We start from the raw sequence: 14,014 nt of genomic DNA on the forward strand, positions 1-14,014 counted from the left end.
GAGTGCTCTTATCTCAACTCGTGGGAGTTACATTCCTCCGATTCTCCTCCCCATCCCTCCGGGAGCGGGGGGAGGAAGAAAGGTGGGAATGAGCGAGTGGCTGCGTGGTTCTGACTTACTGGCTGGGTTTGAACCACGACATTCATATATGCAGATGAGCTGAGATAAAAGTCACATAAAGCGACACAGAACAATGAATTCACACTGCTTGAAAAACACTGTGTAGTAAAATGGGGTTTGATAAGCCTTTGTGTCACCTACCCAGCTTCTACTTTTGGAGGAAGAAGAATCCAGCTTCACCCAAAAACCTGCCCATGCAACATAAGTCCATTACAGTTCCCGGACAACTATTTCTCCACAGAAACGATGTGCCACGTCCCTTTGGAGACAAATAAAAGAGACTCAGCCCAAGGGGGAAGGGAGGAAGACAAACAGTCTAATAAACTACTCTTCCCGAATAATTCACGTGATTAAAAATGTCAGGCGATGTGAGTGTTTAATAAACCGCGTCCATACTAATTACATGGAGGGAAACGGACACGCTCCGATGGCGCCCGGGCACGGGCCCGTGCAGGGCGGTGCCATACCGCCACCTGGTGTCGTACCACCGCCACCGCCGCCGTGCTGGCTCTGCGCCCCGCCGCGGAGGGAGCAGTCACAGCGGGGACATCGTCAATGCAAATACTGGATTGTAGAGCGTCCCTTCCCGTATACTCTGTTTCCCTGAGGATATTGTAATGCCGAGCATAAACTGTGTTCGATTATTTAAGCTGTAAGTAACTTTCAAGAAACAAAAAAGTGTGTTAAACACTAAAACTACCACAAGATGTTCCCTACTAGGGTGAGTCTGCTTTATAGTAGAAAGCCAGCTGTATGCTGGGCTGCATCAAAAAGAGTGTGATCAGCAGATCGAGGGAGGTAGTTCTCCCTCTCTACTCTGCTCTCGTGAGACCCTCCTGCAATACTGTATCCAGCTCTGGGGATCCCATGTGGAGCTGTTGGAGTGAGTCCAGAGGAGGGCACGGAGATGATCAGAGGGTTGGAGCAGCTCTGCTATGGAGACAGGCTGAGACAGTTGGGTTTGTTCAGCCTGGGAAAGAGAAGGCTCCAGGGAGCTGTTACAGCAGCCTTCCAGTACCTAAAGGGGGACTACAAGAAAGCTGGAGAGAGAATTTTTAAAAGGGCACACAAACGACAGGACAAAGGGGAATGGCTTTAAGATGACAGAAGGTAGATTTAAATTAGCTATTAGGAAAAAATTCTTCACTGTGAGGGTGGTGAGGCACTGGAACAGGTTTCCCAGAGAAGCTGTGGATGTCCCATCCCTGGGAGTGTCCAAGGCCAGGTTGGATGGGGCTTTGTGCAACCCGGTCTTAGTGGAAGGTGTCTCTGCCCATGACAGAGGGGTTAGAACAAGATGATCTTTAATGTCCCTTCCAAGCCAAACAATTCTATGATAATTCATCCCTCCTGTGTGTGGCTGAGCAGGGTTTAGTCTTTCAGGCTGACCCTGAGCAAGGTCTAGTCGGTTAGGCTGAGCGCAGCGCTGTCAGCAGCAGCTAAAAAAGATGAGGGTAAAGCATGAAGGGAGCCAAAGCAAAACCTAAAGCTCATTCATATCAATCAAATTAAAATTATTTATTTCCAGAGGTAAAAAACCAATTTAACAAAAGCATGCAACTCATCGACAAAAGATACTTTACTTTCAAGCTTTATTATTATTCTGTTTCTCTGAAGATTTAACCCTCACTTTCCTAAATACTCAATTTCTCCATCCTAAGCTCCTGTAGTTATCGGCATTGTTATTGTTTTGGTGCAAGCAGACCAGGCAACCAGTATAAAAAGGTTGTTTTGTTTCATATGGCTGTATGTCTGTTTGGTTTGGGTGGGTTTTGTTTCTTTCTTTGTTTTTTTACGAAAGTAATTCCTGTCCAGAAGCCAGATGTGTGGTACAGGGGATACGGTGCCACTGCAGCAGGGCTGCATTCCCTGCAGAGCTGCTGGTGCTCAGAGCTGCTGCCCTCTGGGTACCCCTTTGTTTTGGGAAGACACTTGAACAAAGTGATTCTGTAATCCCGCGGATGCTCACTGCAGCACTGGCATTTTTCGAAAGAGCAGATGCGGTGTACGGAACATCTTTGGTATTCCCTGTTAAGTTTATCGCCTTTGTCCCCTTGGAATTTATACTCAACATATGCCCAGGGCAGAACCAGGGCTGCTAAAAATTACTCTCTCAGTTTTCCTTTTTCATTGCTTTGTAAAAGCATTTTATTTTCCAGTCTTTTGAGCCTTGTTTCCCATAGTAGCCTATTGTGGGGCATCTTTTTAAAGACCATGAAAACTACACATGTGGGGCTTCCTTTCCATGCAGACTGCCCCAGGACCCTGAAGGCACCAGACCACCTGGTTTCTAGGGACGGAAGAGCCATTTACAGGAGCACAGTAGTAAGGGTCACTCAGAGCCCACACAAACATGGTCACTTTCTTGCTGTATCCACCCATCTCCCCCTGCCAGGCACTGAGTGATACCTGACGCAAACCTTCCCCTCAGCCTGGGGAATGCTGTGGTGCAGAAAGTCTCGTCCCTGAGTGCCCTCTAATGTCCCTACTGACCCCTATCACTATCTCCAGCCCATCCCCAGCTAATCTCTCCTAACACCTTTTCTAATCTAAGCTAAATATCTGCTGGCAAACCCACTAATTCTGCTTGTTAATTCTCCAGCCTCTCTGCTCACACTAGCTACTAACACAAAGCTGTCTGCTTTCTATCGGTGAAAGAGCCCAGGCAGAAGTCATACTTACAAACATGATATTGAAGAAGTGCATCAGCACCTTACCTGGACAAAAAATAGGTGTTCTGATGTTGAGATAAAGCCTGTACACGTGTGAAAGAAGGCCACATGCATCCAAACCCAGTATTTCTTCAGTATTTCTTCTGTGATTGTTTCAACTACCATTAATATTTCTGAGTTCACCTAGAAAGCAGAGCAGCTCAGCTCTGAAGCACAGAGCCCACCAGAGTGAGCACAGCACCCCCTGCTGCTTGTAGAAACGATGAAATCTGTTCTTCTGCACTTTTTTTTTCCTATCTGGTTTCTTTCATGGACTCTTTCAGTGAGCACAATAACAAGCTCTCTCTTCTGTCAGGCATCTTGCTCCATGTTCCAGAGCATCAGCCAGGCACCTCTGCTAGCTGCCTCCTTGAAGCTGTCGAGCAGCATTCAAAGGCTGTGGAAGAAGAAGGGAAGTGCAGCAGATACACTTATGGCTTGATAGTGCAAATATAGTTTTCTCTAAGAAATAAGTTATTCTTTTATTATTATTCCTAATGAAATATATGAAAATACATAAGGGTAATAATTTATATCCCAACTGGGAGAATTTTTTCTGGTCATATTATTTTTTTTAAATGTTATGGTTTACCAGTGGATTATTGGGGTAAAAACACCAAAATGTTGAATGTGTTTGATTCATTGTGAGAATAGTTTTTATATTTATATATATGCTTATATTCCTTATTCTAGAAAACAATATCAAGTATTGCTTTGGTGTAGATTACCTTAAATACGGTTGAGAAGTGGGTCCTTTACCCCAAGACCCCCAAAGAACGAAACCTTTGATTATTGAAGCTCTGCATGTCTGATATAAGCTTTAAGCCAATTCAGTGTAAAACTGCTTCAGATTTGTGAGCAGTGAAAATAGCAACAGCAACAACAAATCTCAGCTATTCCCTTTGCATGACTGGGTCAATTACTTGCAAAACATCTAATTAACACACACAGTGTCTTCCCTCTCACTCCTACTCCTGTCTTAGGACCTTTAATTGCCTGTGAAAACATGTCTATGCTGAGCAGCTGCGACGTGAAAGGGAGAAATCAGAAATGACACAAATTCAGTACTCCACAGCTATTGAAGTAAACAGGAGGCCAAGTCATCATGTGACACTAATGAGTCCATTTATTGATAGAAACACAACCAGTTTACAATGCTCCTTTTCGCAGTTTGCAGGGTGGTGGGGTTGTATAACCCAGCTCAACCATGGAGGGAAAAGCCTTCTCCTGCACCCAGCTCAACACTCCCTGTGTGGCTGCTTGTCATCAGTTAGGATGACACTTGACAAAGCAAACCCTTCTGGCAATGATCTGTTTTCTGTTAACCATGGTACAGTAGTTCTTAACAAAACTTACCCAAACAAATTAACATTCATTTTAAGCTGTTGTGGAAAACTTGTTGAATCATAATTAACATGTTAATATGGATTGCCTGAGTGATTTTGTTTAACAAGTAATGCCATCCTTTAAAATACATGGGTAGGGACTTTCTCAATAGTGCAAAACATACCTCTTTCTCCACTCCAAGATAAAAATGTGTCTTACAAGAAAAAAAGCCCCCACTGGTTAGAATCTTTCACCTTAAACAGGGCTATTAAAATTTGTTATGGAGAATTTCAAAGAGTGGGGAGCATGTGTAAAGAGGGTCAGCAAAGCCCCCCTTGGCACTGAGGCACACTGAGCTTTCTGCTGATTTCAGCCATCCTGAGATCCATGGGATCAATGAGCAACCTTAGCACCACTAACAGTGAGATTTTGCTCTGCAGCTATGGCACAGGAATGTGCTTGACGAGAGGTCAGTAGGTAAGAGCAGGGCACTGCGAGCCAGCCTGTGTATTGGGGCACACAGCCTGACATCAGCTGTGCACGCACATTTGCTTAGCAGCTGCATTTTGGTCCCAAAATGAGTGCATGTGAAACGAGAGAAAGGGCAGTCTGAATGCTGCACGTGTTTTTCTGACTGTCTGCAGGCTGGTGTGGCCCTGCAGTAAACCAGATTTGAATGATGCTCTTTAAGCTCACAAAATTCCCGTCATGATAACTTCTTTTCCTTTTTTACTTACACCCTACCTTGGAAGGACTACAGCCTCCGTCCCACGGGCAACCTGGTTTACAGCTGGTTTCAAGGACCAGATGGGTTTGGTAAATGTTTGCACAAACATTTATACTTTCCAGTTCTCATTTTGACTGTCAGCTTAAACCTGTGTGGGTCCATCCAACCACTACAGTTAACTTTAACTGTAAATTAAAAGAGCCAATCTTTCATGAGGGTAAATGCCTTAAAACATTTGTTGCAAAATAAGGAGAAAATAGATGCTATAAATATTTGCTAGAAGATATGTAAGGACTTTTACTTACACTTCTGCAAGCACTTTCAATTAACTTTGGGAACATCCTTAACATTTGGGGACTGGAGCAGCCCTCTGTCAGCACTCTTCATGAGAACAGTTTCCCAGGAAACATTTCCAGAGACATTTTTCTTGACTGGAAAATACATGGCAATGAACAAATATGCAGCTACCATAATATATTCAGCCCAGCATGAATCATTTTTCACAGCAAGATACCACTAAGGTTTGAGAATAATATGGATCACAAGAAAAGGGCATTTCTATAAATAATTAGATTAGAACTAACAAAAGTGAAACTTGTGTTGAAAAATGTGGCTGTTTATGAGATGTGATCTGCAGCTGCTGCTAAAATAAATGTTCAGAGACAGATTTCAAAAGCAATGTGTGCATTTCAACCTCCTTTCACCACAAGAAAAAGCCTAAGTTGTGGATTAGAGCAGAAGCCACTCTTAATTATGTAAATACACATTGTAGAGATACAGTGCCAAATGAGCTTTATGCAGAGAACCTTGAGACAAAAATAGCTAGGGAAACTGTAATTTAGCAGGCAAGGTCTGATGCCTTCTCTTATGCTTACTAATGACCAGAGTGGGTGGGGATGCACACACCATGGAGTGCTGTGCAGCAGCCCTGTGAGCCCTTTGGCACCCCGCTGCAGCACTGATGAAAGCTGGGGCTTGGCAGGGATGCTGCTTTCTCTGGGGAGAGCAGCACCATAGAGGGAGCCAGGGCATTTCCCAGCCCTAAGACTGAGCACCTGCCCCAGCTGTATCCTGATGGGCATCAGGATGCAGCATTCCTGTCTCCCTGCATGGCACATGGGCAAGCAGGGAACTTTGGTCAAGGCTAAGCGCGCAAGCTGTATATCTCAGGCATGGCTGAGCTGGCTCTGGACTCAAAGCATCAGGACCACACCAAGGGGCTAATTGTAAGGACGAACACATTCATGCTAACAGAGCATGCCCATAAATCCAGTAGGCAGAGGATACCTCTTTAGTCAGCGTTTGTGCGATGTTCAGGGCCAGGTATTTAGCTGGTTTAAATCAGTACAATAGCTCCAGCGTTCACAGAGCCATGCAGATTTACAGCAATTGAAGATACAGCCCATTATCGGCAAGTAATCACATTCTGAGGTGGTAATTTCAGCCAGCGGAAAGCCTGAGTGGTCTATGTGACAATTAGCGCTTCCTTAGGAAAGTGATGGCCACATGAAGCCTCATTTCCCTGTCACATAATGTACATTCATCACATTGCACCTGCCTCCCAGACTCATAGCCCTGCCCAAACTTGTCACTGCTGCCACCTTGCGCATTTTATCCTCCCAGCTCTGACTGATTTTTTTTCTACCATGTTTCCACTAGTGCTTTTTCCAGTGGTGGCTACAGTGCCTTGCAGTACTGCCCAACCCGCTTTCAGACACAGAATCTCCCCACTGCTTTGGGAAAGACCATCTGAGGTCCAAAAGCAGCACACAGAGGTATCCCTTGGGTATCAGCTAAAGTCACAGGTGCAGGCACACCACACAAGTATGACCCCTGGGTATTGAGGCAACCTGAAGACCTCATGCTACTTTACAGCTTGGTGGGAACCAACCTGGGAGGTTTTAGCTCTACCTTTCCTGTAGGCTGAACAACTAGGCATGCTGCAGCCGCAGCTTTGTTACACAATCTCTTTTTTATTAGAGCAGTAAATCTCATCAAATTGCTTTCTGCTCCTAGCTGGAAAGTAGAAGAACACCACTTCAGAGCTCCGGGCTCATGTTTGTTTTCCCCACAGTGTTTTCAGCATCACAATCTAGATATTGCTGCAATTACTATGCTATCCATCTCTTGACATGCACACATGCCTACTCTTATTCCCCCCTTGCACCACCTAGTAACCCCTGGTACACTTCAATGCACCAGCTTATCAACCAGGAAAGCAAAGTAAAAGATAAGGAACATCACAAGGATATTCTATGTGTGTGCACTAGTGGAGCATAACAATCACTTGACTTTATTGTTGCAGTATTTCTATAATACGTATACTGAATTATTCTGGATACTTCCAATAGTAAGCATGACAAACTCTACACCCACCTGTGAAGGATGGGAAAGCAGGTGTGCAGACCTACTTCACATACCTTAGATGAAACAAATTTCACTCACCTCTCTACCACCCCCAAATACAAGACAGTGGGTTGCACTCTTATTGAGAGTTTTGGCTCTTGTTTTTATCTCAGCTGTGTTGGATTTCAAATTTTGGGGGCAATCTAGGTAGAAACTACACCTTGAGGATTAGGAAGAAGAAATTACCAGGAAAAGATACTGTTACTGCCAGTAGTGGGCTTGGAGCATCTCTGGTTGTGGGAGTTGTTCTGCCCTGTGTGGTTGGGTGGCTTTTTGAGAGGTACATCTGCCTTTATGACTTGGGCTAACTCCCATCTTCTAGTTAATTCCTTCACTTTCCTGCCTTTCATTAGGCTTTCTCCCTGATTTTCCAAGTAAGCTCTGGACTAAAAGTTGAAAAAGCAAAAACCAGAACAACAACAAAACAAACCCAGCCAATAATCTTATGCTCTGCTTGTTTTATCTCTGTCCTATTTTTCTACCTGCTTCCTCTGTTGGTCTCACGCATTCAGAAACTAATATCTTTCCAAGAATAAGGGCTGAGTTGTTTGTGTCTTACCAGAACAGTGACTTTCTGTTGGATGCTTACCCTCAGACACTGTACTAAAATATACAAATGATGATGGTCTTATATGTACTTTGTGAATTATTACTGTTATCCCTTATGCAACTGGTAACTGCTTGACCAGTGGTTAATTAAGTAACATAAAAAGTTGCTTCCACTTCTTGTGTTTGTAGCACATCAGAAATATGGAGTCATCTAAGTTACTACAAACCCTAGATTGCATAAATATGGCTCATATAAATCCTCAAGCAAGGAGGAAACAATCAGATTGAATTATTATGAATTAATCCAATAAGAGAAAATAATAGAAGGAAATTTTCATCTAATGATTGCTAATTGTTCTGGAAATGTGTAATAAGGGTCTAAAGTTAAGTGATTAATTGTGTCCTGTACCATGAGGTTTCAAAAGCACAGTGGAAATCCTCACAGGAAAAAATAGTGCATATGAGACAGCAGAATTCTTTTATTTTAGTAGTTTTGTATTACTGGTGGTTATAGAAACAAATGCTAAAATTCTAAAGAACACAAGCCTTTTCAATAAAACATCTATTTGAGATATCACGGGTCATATATTCATATGAAGGACTAGAAACAGAAGGGTTGTGTTGCGGCTTTGGGTTTTGGTTGGTTTGGTGGTCTTGGTTTTGTTTTTTAATACTGAAGAGAACCCAGATAGTATCAAAACTGAGAACTGACACTTTGATTTCTTTCCACTTAACACCTTAATAAATACTAGATACCTGCTCTTTGGAAAGTAAAACTCAAAATCAGCAGCTGTGAGGGGTTTGATTTTTATGTAGTGCTTTGTCACCTGATTGCCTTTCAAGGAGTTTATATAATGACTGGTGGTGGGGTAGTGGACTGGATGGGACTAGACCAGACTTGCTGGAGCAACTTCAGCTCCTTCATCTTACATAGGTGAATGAGAAGAAATGATGGGCCTGAGTAAGGGGTGGGGAAGTGAGAGTGCAACCTTCTGCTGCTGCAGCCTGCTATGGCTGCAGGTGAAAGATTATGGTGTCTTGGAAAACCTGTTGGATGTGTATTTAGGATCAGAGATCCTCATACTGCAAAATGTAAAGGTCCGTGCATCCTTTTCATAAAGCACCTATTGACTCTGGGTAGGACTTGCTACAAAACATCTTGATATACATTTTGTATATATCAAGATGTTATATGCATCTTTGTCCCCTTTGTCTTCTGACTTTTATTACTACATTCAATTCCTGCTAATGAGATATCTGTTCTTGAGAAGAATAACAGCCTGTGTTTTTGCTGCCTGTTCCTTGAAGTTTTAATTCACTTTAATCATAACAATTTTTACACCAGAAATAAGAGTCACTGCCATTAGTTAGAAGCAAAGAAAGAAGTCCTGGAAGTGAAACACTTGCTTCCCTGTGTAATGAAAATTTATAACGGGTTGGGAGGGAAAACTTGCCATGAAAAAGAATAGCATTTGCTCATTATTGTTTTTCAGTGTCTTCTCCCCTGAAGTCATGGCAAAGGACTGTTTCAAAAAATAAATAGCACAATATGGCTTTCGAAGCTCTTGGTGGCAGTGAAGTGTCACAAATACTTCAGTGCAGAAACTGAACTGGAATCTGCACACCATGTGAAGTCTGAGAATGTGTAACTTGAATCACCCCTGTGCTGGCCAGAGGCTCCATCTGTTGTTATGCATTATTTATACCGACTGCCTTTAAGTATCGCACTGGGGATTTGTTTGTGGATTGTCTGTTGAGTTTGTGTTCAGATAAAGGGTTCAATAACTAAGGTAACTAAAAGCCAAGTATATGTTACACTGAAATCCCTTCAGCTTCTCTGTAGTTGCAGCAACTCTTCTCTGTAAATCTTTCTGGATTAGTATTCGAGCTGTTGAAATGTACCTGATAATTCACAGTCTGACCCTTTGAGAGGAGGAACACTACTTCCCCCCCACTTCTCACTTGAGATGTGATTGAATACCTCTCTTTTGTAAAGAAAAGTTAATGCCCTATAATTCAGAGTACAGGCATGCAGTAACTAACTTTGGGCTGCTTAAGGCAATGCCAGGGTGCTCATCTACATGTGTCTCCAACAGTGTAGCGAGGGGAGAAAGGAAAGGTGTGGGGACTTTGCCTGCAAACTGGCCAGCAATGAGTTACCTACCATGCATTGCTGGCTGCATCTTCGTGAATATTCACATTCCCATCTTCTTTGTCCTGATGGCTGCTGACAGCAATTAAAGGGTAGTGAGCTACTCGGTGTCTGGCTGCAAGTGCTTGCAGAAACTAGAGTGGAAGGAAATGGAGGGTTCACCTGGGGAGAACAGAGGGGAAGAGAGCTTTTAGAAGATAGATGAATTCAAAAGAAAACATGTTTCAGAAAGCTTGTAAAATGCTATTCAAGAAGGATAGCGTTTTGACCTGACTACAAGAAAGATTTCCAGTTTGTCTTTATTAGAGAATGAGGCTTTCTCCTCTCTTCCTTCTCCAAGAAGGAAACTTCCTAGTGCTGTTGAACAAATTCAGTCAGTTGTGATTTATACTTTGCATTTATCACTTGGTAGGCTTTGCTAAAAATATAATTATTAGTTAAATTACCCTGACCAAACCAGACAATTCATTGCTTCTATCAGGTAGGATTGTGGGACTTAATTTTTAATGGGTTTCTGAGTAGTTCTAGTCACTTTCATGCTTACTTGTTACCTGTAACTCAGGAGTTGCAAGTGATGTGATCCACAGCCTATGGCAGTGCAGCTGGTTTTCCTTCTGCACATTACACAACTGCTAAATGCTCCTGACCTTTTCAGCTCTCTTGGAGGTAAGCATGGGGCAATAAATAATTATGGGCTCAGTTATGCTTCTTCATCTGGCAAAGTGAACTATTTTGTGAATGCTGCCGCAGCAGTCAATGTGACTATGTGATCCGAATGGTATAGTGGCAAAAGTTGTGGACCTGTCTGTTTGTGGACTCATTTGGGTTATCCTAGCAGCAGTTCCTGCTGCTCGCTTCCAAGGAAGCAGAGCCTGGGCCTGCAGGCTTTTCCCTTCTTTCAGGTATGTCACCACTTGCATCAGGTCAAGACAGTTGTAAGCTTGCAAGTTACAGAATAGTCAGGAGTGATGTGGCTTCCATCCGGAGAGCTTTCCACTGGCAAGGCTACAGTTAATCCTCAGGTTTCTTTTTTCCACTTACCATTCCCCTTGCTTTTGCCACCTCCTGTGAAGAGGGAAAGCAGCGCTTTGTGTTTCCATGTTCAGGTGAACATTTTCTTCACTGAATATTTCAGAAAATCTCTAAAAGCTCCAGACTGCCAACAGGGTTTACCCTCGGGACAGCTGAAGTGTCTGCTTCTCACACACCTCTGCTGGGCAGCAAAGCACAGCCAAACCCTACCCAGTAAGTTAGGAGTCATAGGACAGCATAGCAGCAACTCGCACCATTGCAAGGGTTGCTGGCTTAATCAGACCTCTGCTAGACTGAGCTGCTCTGCTGAAAGTACCTTGTGCTTTTCCTGGCAAAACCTTATTCAAAGAAAAGATGTATGGCAACCAAGGCTTGGTCCTTGATCACCACACAAATCCCTTTTGTCCTCAGCAGAATACACAGCCTGATCTTCCCTGTCACATACTGCTCTTGGGAAACCTGCAGAAGGAAATATGATAAGGCAGCTGGGGCAAGTGAGGGGTTGACAGATGCAAAAATCAACCCTCACACTCTCCCCAAGACCCCAGCGACCTCAGAGCAAATCCGCAGGAGCTGATCCCAAAATGGGAGTCTTGTCACTTGTGGGGTTGCTTTAAGTACATCTTTGCTATAACAGGGGAAGGATTCATTACTTAGTAACTCTCCTCTGTGACCAACAAGAGCAAAGGGAAGGGTTTAGTGTCATAGGGCTTTAGAGAACAAGGCTTTCTGCAAAGTAATATCCCTCCTTCAAACAAAGAAGTGAAGTGATTTAAAAAGACAACTTGGCATATAAAGGTATTAAATGCTATATTTAATTCTGAAAATTATGTGATTTGGCTGAATATCTGTTGCTTCTGGTCTTACTGGGACCAGACTTCTTGAGATAAAAACAGAACTAGTGGAGTGAAGCTGAGGTGTGTAGATATTCGTGTGTTTTTTATAACTGGCACCTGGTGTATTGACATTTCAATGATGTTCTGCTTTGGGACTTTTTTAAGAGAACTTAGGAGCAGCAAATCCCACTAACAGATATTGCCAAGCATGCCAGTATTGCAGCTTGTCTTATGGTAACTATTGGACCTGTACACCTGTACGTGGGGTCTAGAAATAGGCTGCCATGGTAAAAGGAGTATTTCAGCCAAAAAACTATGTTCTAACAACCAGGGAGAATAGCATTTCTCACCTGCCTCTCCCTTCCTAAATAACTGTGTTCCTTGCAGTTATTGCTCTGTTGTGTGAAAATGTAGCTAATGAAAGCTGAAAAGGGAGCTGTAGGATAGAGTACAGTTTTGAATACCTGTAATAAAGCAGAATTAAATAATAGGACCAGAAATCAATACCCCTGCTCACAATAAGCATAATTTTTCTGTTAGCCTCATTAAAGAGAAAGGGACTACAGAGATTCGAGTTGTATTTAATATGAATGAATCTATCTACACTCTAATTCAGGATTAAAAGCAGAATTAAGTTTTAATGGAGCATAAACACTTTAAGAGTTTTCCATTTGTTTAAATTTGTTCCTTTCCTGAAGAAAAGGAACAAATAATGCTTAATGCAAATGGGGGGCTAGGTAACTAACAGTGTGAGAGGAAGATGATTTAGATAAGGCAATGAATTTTCAAATTGAAGGAGCAGAGACAGATGATAAGAGAAGTTAAACAAATAGCATGTAATTAATTTTCACAATTTTACTTAATGCTCTGACATGGCTGTCACTAACATTGTCAGGAGCTATAAGTGAAATGGGATTGAAAAATCTTCCAGGCAGCAGTAATTTCAGTGTGTTAGAAGAATGTTTTTCTAAGACAGATGTCCCTGATTATATACAACTCAAGTATACATGAAAGAGGAGCTTAAAAAGCTTAAGTTGTTCTGTATTGACTTTCATCTTAGAACTCTGCTCTCACTCCAGCTAGCAATATATAACCCATATGACAATCAAAAAATGTGTTTACTTCTAAGTGACTGCCCTCCAGGGCACTGTCTGTAATTATAAAAAAGGCCATGAATGTATCTGATTATACAGTTTTGCCAATTCATTTATATTTATGTCATTTTTTTTCCCTATTTGAAAGCATTTTTTCTTCTGTTAATGCACCTGATACTGATGTAGGTAATTGTGCTCTTTGGTAGGAGAATAAATCCTACTTTCTTGTTCACAAGTGCAGTAGGAGAAAACCATAAGGATATTCACTTTCTATTTCAAAGGACCTCCCCAGCAGAATGCATACAAAGAATTAATACTGAATACGAATTCATGTTGTGTTAACCTTCCTCTTTGTTATACTACATCTCTTGGGTTTAGCTACAGCAAAATCTTTGTTTGCTGAGGCAATGCTAAATTGAATTATATTCAGTGGAATTATACTGCACTCGTGACAGCTATATAGAACTTTTCACTCAGAGGTATTGTCCTTGGTTACTTACTATTTTCCTAGTTGTTAATTATTCAAGTTAAGATCTTTCTTCCCAAATATCCTACCCTCTCTGGTTAATTTGTGAAATGGCAGAACCATGTTAGCTGAGGACAAAGCTATGGGGAAAAATGTGTAGCATGGGTTTTTTTTGTCATGTTGTGGGTTTTGGTGGTTTTATGGGGATTTTGTTACGTGTTTTTGTTTTCTGTTTTTTTGTTGTTAATGGAGGCACTCTTAATTTCTTCAAGGTGATTCTGTGCTGCTGGCTTGGTGCAGGGATTTCAAATCTGTCAGAAGGTGGCTTTTGAAAGAGAACCAAGGGATTTGCTTTTGCCTGGGCTTGTTAAAAACCTGAAAAAAAATACTTTATATATCCTGGGATATGTGTGTGTTTATGATCACAGTCTGAATTCACAGAATATTGTCTCCAATCCCTACACACTCAGCAATTTTGTACATGACTGCATGTGCCTTTAAGGTGCAGGGAGAACCCTGTGGTTGAAGAGACGTTGTGACAGTATCTACAGAGCAGAGATTGGTTTGTGGTTTGTTTGGATTCTCACTCCCCACC

The sequence above is a fragment of the Nestor notabilis genome, unplaced genomic scaffold, assembly GCF_000696875.1.
Source record: "Nestor notabilis isolate BGI_N333 unplaced genomic scaffold, ASM69687v1 scaffold453, whole genome shotgun sequence".
Lineage (NCBI taxonomy): Eukaryota > Metazoa > Chordata > Aves > Psittaciformes > Psittacidae > Nestor > Nestor notabilis.